The sequence below is a fragment of the Peromyscus leucopus genome, chromosome 15 (assembly GCF_004664715.2).
Source record: "Peromyscus leucopus breed LL Stock chromosome 15, UCI_PerLeu_2.1, whole genome shotgun sequence".
Classification (NCBI taxonomy): domain Eukaryota; kingdom Metazoa; phylum Chordata; class Mammalia; order Rodentia; family Cricetidae; genus Peromyscus; species Peromyscus leucopus.
Genome location: NC_051076.1, coordinates 86,104,497 through 86,113,811, shown reverse-complemented (window position 1 = coordinate 86,113,811; position 9,315 = coordinate 86,104,497).

The window sequence follows — 9,315 nt, the reverse complement described above, 5'->3', positions numbered from 1 at the left end:
ATAAAATGTATAGAACAGTACACCTAGACCACAGAAAGTGTTTAGAGGGGTATACCCTGACCACACAAAGTGTTAAAAAGAGTATATCCATACCACACAAACTGGTTAGAATGGTACATCCAGATCACACAAAGTGCTTAGAAGTTTACACCGAGACCACACAAAATTCTTAGAAGTTTACACCCAGACCACACAAAATTCTTAGAAGGTTACACCCAGACCACACAAAGTGCTTAGAAACATACAGCCAGATCACATAAAAGATAAAGAAAATTTGTCAGTTTTAGAGTGGTCGTAAAAAAAAAGTGATAATAAGATCTGTTAAAACTAGCTGGGTGGTGGTGGCACACGTATTCAGGAGGCAGAAGCAGGCAGATCTCTGTGAGTTCGAGGCCAGCCTAGTCTACTAAGTGAGTTCCAGGAAAGGTGCAAAGCTACACAGAGAAACACTGTCTCAAAAAATAAATAAATAAAAAAAAAAGATCTGCTGAAACTAAACAAAGGGGGAGGGAATCTAGACAATGTAGTGTAATCCAGCATTAACTGGAAAATCCAGGGAGAACAAAGTATATATTTACTTGTCAAGAGAGGCTTCAGAAACCACATTCAAACTCTAGGAACTCAGTTACTTACCAACAAGAACTAAACTAACTCCATTGAAGAATAATAATTTCCATATATTTCATATTCACTATGCAACTGGAGTGGGTTCTATATATCCATACAATATATCCTCAAATCCTAGACATAGCACATGTAGTTTTTACTTTCTTTGCAATTCAAGCTAAAATGATGGTGAATATATATATATATATATATATATATATATATATATATATAATCTGTACATAGATAGAAAGATAGATAGATAGATGTTGAAAGTCTATTGTCCTTTACAAAGGAGGAGATGGCATGAACACATACAAATAAATACAGACATGTAATAATTAATGAGTTGGGTGACAAAGTTATAAGCCAGAAAAAGCCAGTCACTTTAGAGTAGGCACCAGGTTTTTGAAAAGTCAAGGCAAGGAAGATTCTTCCCCAGAGCCTTGAGTGGGAACTGAGCTCTGAGGACCCCTTTGTTTCAGACCTTTAGTTTAAGAAATTAGGAAGGAACAGTTTTGCATTGCTTTAACATATCCACTCTGTGGTCATTTTTCATAGCAACTTTAAAAATAGATGAAGAAAAACTTAATTTTATTATTGTCAGGAGTGTGAATTTATAGAATCTATTAAATATAGAAATGTGTAAGTAAATTTAGGTCAACAATGATCCATGTCAAGGTACTATGGCATATTGGGAATTTTTGTAAGAATGTAAAAATATAAACGTAGGTCAGTAGAAAAATCTGGAAAAATGTGCATGTGTGTACATGTGTGAGTGTAAACAAATGTATCAGAAATATTACCAATAAAGTTCTTAACTTATTAGATAATGTGTAGAACATTAATGCCTGAAAACACACAATAGTAAACACCATTTTACCTGAAAGGTGGAGTAGTAAATAAATGGATGCATAGGGAACAAGTTTTGAGTTGTATGAGATATATTAATCAGCATAAAAAATAGAAAGGATATTACAATGAAATACTAAAGAAACGTGAAAGAAAATATGCTCATTTCACTTGAATATTCAGCTCCCGAACATTTCAAATGAATAAAGACAGAAACATGTTTTTAGTGCCTTTATCTTACTAAACATATTCATAAGAAAACTAAACAGCCGGGCGGTGGTGGCACACGCCTTTAATCCCAGCACTCGGGAGGCAGAGCCAGGTGGATTTCTGTGAGTTCGAGGCCAGCCTGGGCTACCAAGTGAGTTCCAGGAGAGGCACAAAGCTACACAGAGAAACCCTGTCTCGGAAAAAAAAAAAGAAAAGAAAACTAAACAACACTTAAAAACATATAATACATCAATAATGTTCAAAATCAAAGCAATACTTTTGTGTATGAATTAATTACCTGGAGAATGAGAAGAGTAAGATCTGGGATTTTAGAAACAAAAGTATTCTTCATGATTTCTTTCATTTTTTCATTTATCTTGGTTCCCCCCACATGCATTTTTTCACTGTTTTAAAATTTAGTGTTTTGTCTTGTTTTCATGTATAAATGTAACGTCATATAAAATTTATTTTTTAGTGTGGTGGCACATACCAGGAGCCTAATTAATAAAGAGGCTAAGACAAGAAGATTCTGATCCAGTCTGGACCACACAATCAGATTTAATCTCAACATATAAAATAACAACAATAAACTGGATGAGTATGCATAATGACTATAGTACTATTAGTAGGAGTTAAATATACATTACCTAGATTGTGGAATCTGGGCAGGCTAGAGAGCTAGAGATTTTTGTTGTTGTTTGCTTGCTTTCTATTGTAGTCTTGGGAAAATATATAATATATGAATACTCAATATGAATATAGAAGAAACAGAAATTCTAGTTGGCTGCATGCATTTCTGTTTATTCTCTTTTCATAGTAACAGACTTGAACTGTGTAGAGGAGGGCTAGGTTCCTCATCTTTAAATCAAGTGAATGAAGAAAACAAACAAAAACACAAACATTTTTTATCACTGAAAAATTTTCATTCATTTTATTTTGGATTAGTATTGCAACTTCTACACCCCTAAGGAACTTCTAACTTAGAGAAGTTAGAGAAAAACCTGTTTCTCAAGAAAATCTAAGCTATATGGCTGCAGGGACCTCTCTTGTGTTGTTCACTCTCTTAGTAAGCATGATTATGACAATGTTAATTATATAAAGGAACTACCAAAAAAGATTCATGGGGCACGCCTTTAATCCCACAGCCAGGCAGATCTTTGTGAGTTCAAGGACAGCCTGGTCTACAGAGTGAGATCCAGGAAAGGCACAAAGCTACGCAGAGAAACCCTGTCTCAAAAAACCAAAAAAAAAAAAAAAAAAAAAAAAAGAAAGAAAAGAAAGAAAGAAAAAGGATTTATTGAAAAAAATGAATGAATGAACAAACAAATGTGACAATCCAATGTGGGTGACAGAAAGCCTCATACATGATGGGGAAATGCAAGATGTACTTTAACCAAAGAGGTTGAAAGCCCCTAACTGAATGAGGAAATTTGATTTATACCTCTGCTCATCTTCCTGCTTGACAGGCAAGAAATTGGAGCATGTAGAAGGACACCCTGTTGTGAGTAAAGGAGGCAGAGTGGAGGGTGCACTCCCACTAGATAAACGGAAGAATGATAAAGGAAGAAGCCCTCTCTGAATGAAGGGTAAATACGGAGTAGCAGCTCCTTTCATGACTACCAAGCCACTCTCCTGGCTAACCCTCCAATGCCAGTTGCAGCCCAGATGTTAAAGTTAATTTGCATTATAGAGCTTAGCAGTCCAATCAATGCATTGAACTTGTAGTCATAACCACTTACAATTTCATGCTTTAAATCTGAGATGCTGTTTTGAATTTCCCTATCCTCAGAAATAGAAAATTTCTGGGGGATGTTTTGGCATATCCAGAATTTTTTTAGAATTATTGTACTACAATTTGAATGGTAACTTTGCAGCTGCTTCTTTTCTTACAGTGGCCATTAATACCTGCTACAGAGAATGTGCTCTTGTGTTGTAATTATGCATATAGTTGCTTCTTTGTGTTTTCCTTGGTCTATAAGCTATTTGTGTCAAATGAATTCAGTTCAATCTGCATAGTCAGTTCACTCAACAACATTCTTCACAAAGAGGGGTCACTCAAAAAATGTTCCATTCAAAAGCAAAACGGATGTATAAAGAATTGTTATAATTTGCCTTAAATTCTTGACATGGTAAAAACACGTGGCTTCACCTCAATTCAAGTAATTGATGCTCAATTTACTTGATTTTATATATATATATATATATATATATATATATATATATATATATATATATATATCACCTGTGTGTATATGTGTATATATAGATATATATCTCACCTGTGTGTATATGTGTATATATAGATATATATACATACACACACACATATATACATATAGTGGAACTAGCCCTTCACAGCAGACAATTCTGTGTGCTGACATATATCTTAGGAATGCCATTTTTAAGAGGTAATGTAGGTTATTGTAACCACTGACATGCTTGGTAAATTTTTCTGTTATTTGAATTTGAAATGTCACACAAAATTCCATGTTCCAAAGGTATGTTCTCTAATCCATGAAACTACTGGGAGCTGGTAAAAGCTTCAAGTAACACAGGCAGTCAAAGTGGTTTAGATCATTGAGGGCATGCTCTTGTAGGAAATATTAGGATTCCAGCCTCCTCTGTCTCTTGCTTCTTGGTCACCATCAGATAAGCAGTTTATTTGCTCACCTATTACCTCATGGTATATGTGCCACCATGGAATTAAAGCAGTGTGACCAGGTGACCATAGACTGTACTCTCTAAAACCCAAGCAAAAATAAATATTTCCTTAATATATGCTGTTTAACTCAATAGAAACGTAACATATAACATATCAATAAACTGACTCTTTGGAACTTGGATTAGATAGTGTTCCACTGAAGACTCTTTCATTTTTCAGAAGTGTTGAGAAGAGTCTGATAAGAGTCCCAGTAAATATTCCAATGAATTTCATATTAAAACTAAGATATATGATATATTGTTATGAATGCTCTGGTAAATGTTAATGATTATGAGTGTGTTGCTAAGTCAGGCATTGCTGCTTGGTATCTGATGTCCATTTTATCCATTATTCTCTTCCATTGACCTTATAATTTGAGTGGAACTAACCCTTCCCTATGCTGCCATAGTGGATATGACCACTATTTTATCCTCTTTGCCTACTGAACAAATAATGTCAGATAAAACTAAGCAACACAACCAATTAGGGCAATCTCCTAGGAAAAATGAAGGTATCATGTTATAAAATCAAAATCAGATGCTTTATAAATAAAATTTGTTTATAGAAAAATTTATCCTCAGACTTTGAACTTTAGCTTTGTCATGACTAAAATACTTGCTAAAAAGATGTCTAGCCTTGTCTTAATTACCTTTTTATTGTTTTGAAGAGAAACCATGACCAAGGCAGTTTATAAAAGGGAGTATTTAACTGGGCAGTTGCTTACAGTTTCAGAGTTGGGCCATGACCATCATGGCAGGGAACAGGGCAGTGGGCAGGCAGGCATGGCACTGGTTGAGAGCTTGCATCTGAATTCCAAGAAGGAGGCTGAGAAAGAGGAATATTGGGCCATGGTTGAGCTTTTGAAACCTGGAAACCAACCCCTACTGCTTTATTCAACATGGTTATACCTCCCAATGCTTCCTAAATATTCCACCAACTAGTGACCAAACATTCAAATATACAAGCCTATGGAAGTTATTGTCACGCAAATCTCCCAAGTCCAATTATTTCTTTTTCGGTCATAAGGAGGGTAAATAAATATTTCCTTTTATTGTTGAGTTACCACCCCAATCATGAACCTATAGTTAGATCTATATTTTATTATTTCTTAAAGAGTTTTAATTCCAGTTGTTTTGAGAGAAAAAAAAGTTAGATTTTATAAGAGCACATGTCTATTCAAGGGACATTGTGCACGCTTTACCTGTCACACTAAATTTCAGAGAACAGATTAGAAGCTATTTAAACAGCTGGTATTAGTAAACCAAGTAGAAAATCATTTTAAGGTCCATTTAAGAATATAAAGGCTTTGGAGATTTAAGTTAGTAGCTTTCCTTTTACTTTATACATTGAATAATTTTGCTAATATTTAAAAGGTCCTCTAACTAGAAGGACCAGATCTTCAGAACATAAGTTGTAAGGCTGCAATGTGTCTTTGAATTAATTTCTTGTAACCCTGGAGTCATTCTCAATTCTCAATTCTCTGAGGATAAAATTTCTTCAGCTGCTGGCATGGACAAGGAGTACAATGTCACAGTATAACTGCTTGTTTTCTATGGTCCTTTATCTTAGTAAAGGCCACTGTTTTGAATTGGACAAAATAAAATTTTTCCTGGACTCCTTCATGGGTTTTTCATTTCCAGGCCAAATGATTTTAGCTTCTAAATATGTCATAGCTTTATTTTTGCATATTTTTAAATTTTGCAACCATCTTTTCATAGTTCAAGTTCACTTTTACCTTGGCTATTGTGAGCACATCCTTTCTAGTCTTTATTTCTGCCCATCCTTGAAGTAACCCCTCCTTCTCAGTTTTCCATAGGACAAGTAAATTTCTCAAACCAATGTGGATTAGTATGTGCTTGAAAATCCTTAAGGGGTTTCTCATGCCTCTCAGGAAAACATCTATTACTTTCACCGCAGTTAATCAGCTATGTGTAATGAATTAACTAAACACAATATGACTATAGTATGCTGTGGATGATTGATTGATAAATAAAACACTGATAGTCAGTAGCCAAGCAGGAAGTATAGGCAGGAATAGCAGAGAGGAGAATCGAGAGAACAGGAAGGCAGAGAGGAGGAGATGCCAGCCTGCCAGCCAGGGAGCACCATGTAAAGGCAGCAGGTAAAGCCACAGAACATGTGACGACATATAGATTAACAGAAATGGGCTGAGTATAAGAGTAAGAGCTAGACAATGGTAGGCCTGAGCTAATGGCCAAGCAGTTTAAATAATATAAGCATCTATATATTTATTTTGTAAGTGGGCTACAGGACTGCTGGGGATTGGCAGGACCCGGAGAGAAAAACTCTAGCTGCAAATGGCACCCTCCATTGGGCACCAGATATTGGTGAAATTATTAAGGCAACTCCACGTAGTTAAAAGGGAGGCTTATTTTGTGGGGCAACTTACAAATGAAGGGATAGGTTACAGTGTCTGGGAAAGGTGTGGTGCGATCCAGTGGTGTTCTCTGAAGAATTCTGCTCAGTCTACCTCCAGCATCCAGGGTCCAGGAACCAAGAGGGCCCGTGCATCTGGATCTCGGGTCTTTAGGGTCCTCTCTCAGCCCTGCCTTGTAGGCATGACAGTTACCGAAGCCTCAATGGGGGTTGGAACTTCCAGGTCAAAGCTGGAATGGCTACACACTGCAATAGTACTAATAGTTTCTGTGGTCAGGAGGTTTGCTTAGGGTTGCTGGTTACTGTCACTGTTTTAGCCAACAATGCTGTCATATTAAGGCTTGAAGGAAAATAGCTCCCTTCCAAGTTTATTGAAGGGCTGTGTTAGGTTTCAAATGCCCTCAACACTAGTTTTCATTTTGTGATTGATAACTGGAAAAAAGAATCTGGAGTAACTGAAATGTAAGTCACAGGTTTTATAACCTAACCTTGGAAATGGACTTCTCTAACGCTAAAAATTGAATCATTGGCTTTAATGTTATGGTATGAATATGAAAGCACATGAATGAGTGAAGACAGTCTCGGCAGTCTGGCTTTAATGTTATGGTATGAATATGAAAGCACATGAATGAGTGAAGACAGTCTCGGGGACTGCCTTCCACATGCCTATGAACCTGAAGTCAGGCCACTACTCTCCTCTCTATATTTATCTTAAAACATCAGGCCTTATCCTTGCCGTATCTGACTCTGACCCTTTTTTCTATTTTTCTCTCTATTTTCTATCCTTTTTTCATAGTTTTATTGTTTATATTTACCTTGTACTAGAACTATTTTCACTTCCATCTTTGTATGCATAATCCATCTTCATCATTCAAAATTGCTTTTAGTTATTTTAATTTTTAAATTATTTTATTTTACGTTATTTGGGTAAAATTTCAAGACAAACATGACAGGCTAAATTTGAACTTCACATAATAAACAATTTTATCAAAATAAAAAATTATATAAAAATATATCATAAAAGATACTCACTTATTACATGGATCACTCACAGAGAAAAATAAAAAGGCTTATCAGTCTGCAAAAGTAACTCTGATGGTGGAGCGCTTGCTTAGATCCCAAACACATAAGCTGAGTCTGGATATATATACCTGTGATTTCAGTAATCACTTGGAGGTCGCAGAATTATACTTCCAAAGTCATCCTCAGCCATATAGTGAACTTGATGAGAGTGAAGCATGCATTAGAAGGTCTCAGAAAACAAATATATTTTTCCAAAAATTCAAATTTAAGTTGACATTCTTTGTCAAATGTGACAGTACTATGAGGGATGTAATATATTCCCCAGATTTTAGGTCATTGTTTGACTTATATATACCTGTCAATGAATGAGTGAAATTTTTTATTCTTGTAAGTTTAAAGGAGAAATGGATTTTTCATAAGTAATACAACATTTCATAGTTGATTAATAACTCAGTCATGTTTATAACTGATGTCTAATTCCTTTCTCTAATTAATTTTGGCTTTATTACTAATACTATCTACTAAAGCAAAGAAACTTACTTGAAAGCTATTTGTGAGACAAATTTTAGAACAAGAATACTTAAGATTTTGAATTGACAGTACATTCCTATTTATATTAGCCTTGAACCTTGGTTATTTCATCATTAAGCTGACAGAAGAAATATATGAGAATAAAGAATATATGAGAATTACAGTGTCAATGATTAAAACTTTTGACACCTAAAAGCACTTAAAGAGCCCTCCACAGTTGCTTATTCCCTGGATTTTGTTCAGTAGTGAGTGTCTGTGTCTGTGTTAACAAACATTAACTGGACAAAGAAATTCTCTGATGTTTAAAACACACATTCATCTGTGAATATAGAGGTAAGAATTTAAAGAAAATTTGTTGCTGTGTCCATTGAGCAAAATAATTGTAATAGGTTCATCCCTGGGGCCTATGAGCTCTGCAAGCATCGGTTCTATGTCGAAATTTCAGCACCAAGCTTGCTTCCACAGTCTTAAATCCAAACAGAGAGTGGTTGGTTAATTGTACCACTGTTGTACACACAGAGCGAATCTTGCCATTCCTGTCCTTACTGCAGTTCCCAGACTTCACAGACAGGTAAGACATTTGGTTACTTTTCTGTCTAACAGACTGCAGATTACTTTTCAATATGATGAGCACTATGGGGGAGTTTATAGATTCCACTGGAGGGATAGTCAGTTTTCTTTTAGGGATTATAGTTCCTGGTAGGTTGACTGCATTCCAGTAGATGGTCCCACACTCAAAAAATACAGACAGCACAGTTTGGAACTGAAATTGGTGAAAGATTATATAGGTATTAAATAGCAAGTGGGGGATGAAAAAGGGGGATAGTTGTAGGTAAATATGATCAAAATATATTCTGTGAAATTATCAAAATATTAATAAAAAGTATATTTCTTAAAAAGCACTTATATTGCCTCCCATCTTATCAACTGAATGTCATTCATGTCGCTTTGTATCTAACATGTGGCAATTCTCATTTCTTAGCCTTTTGATTATT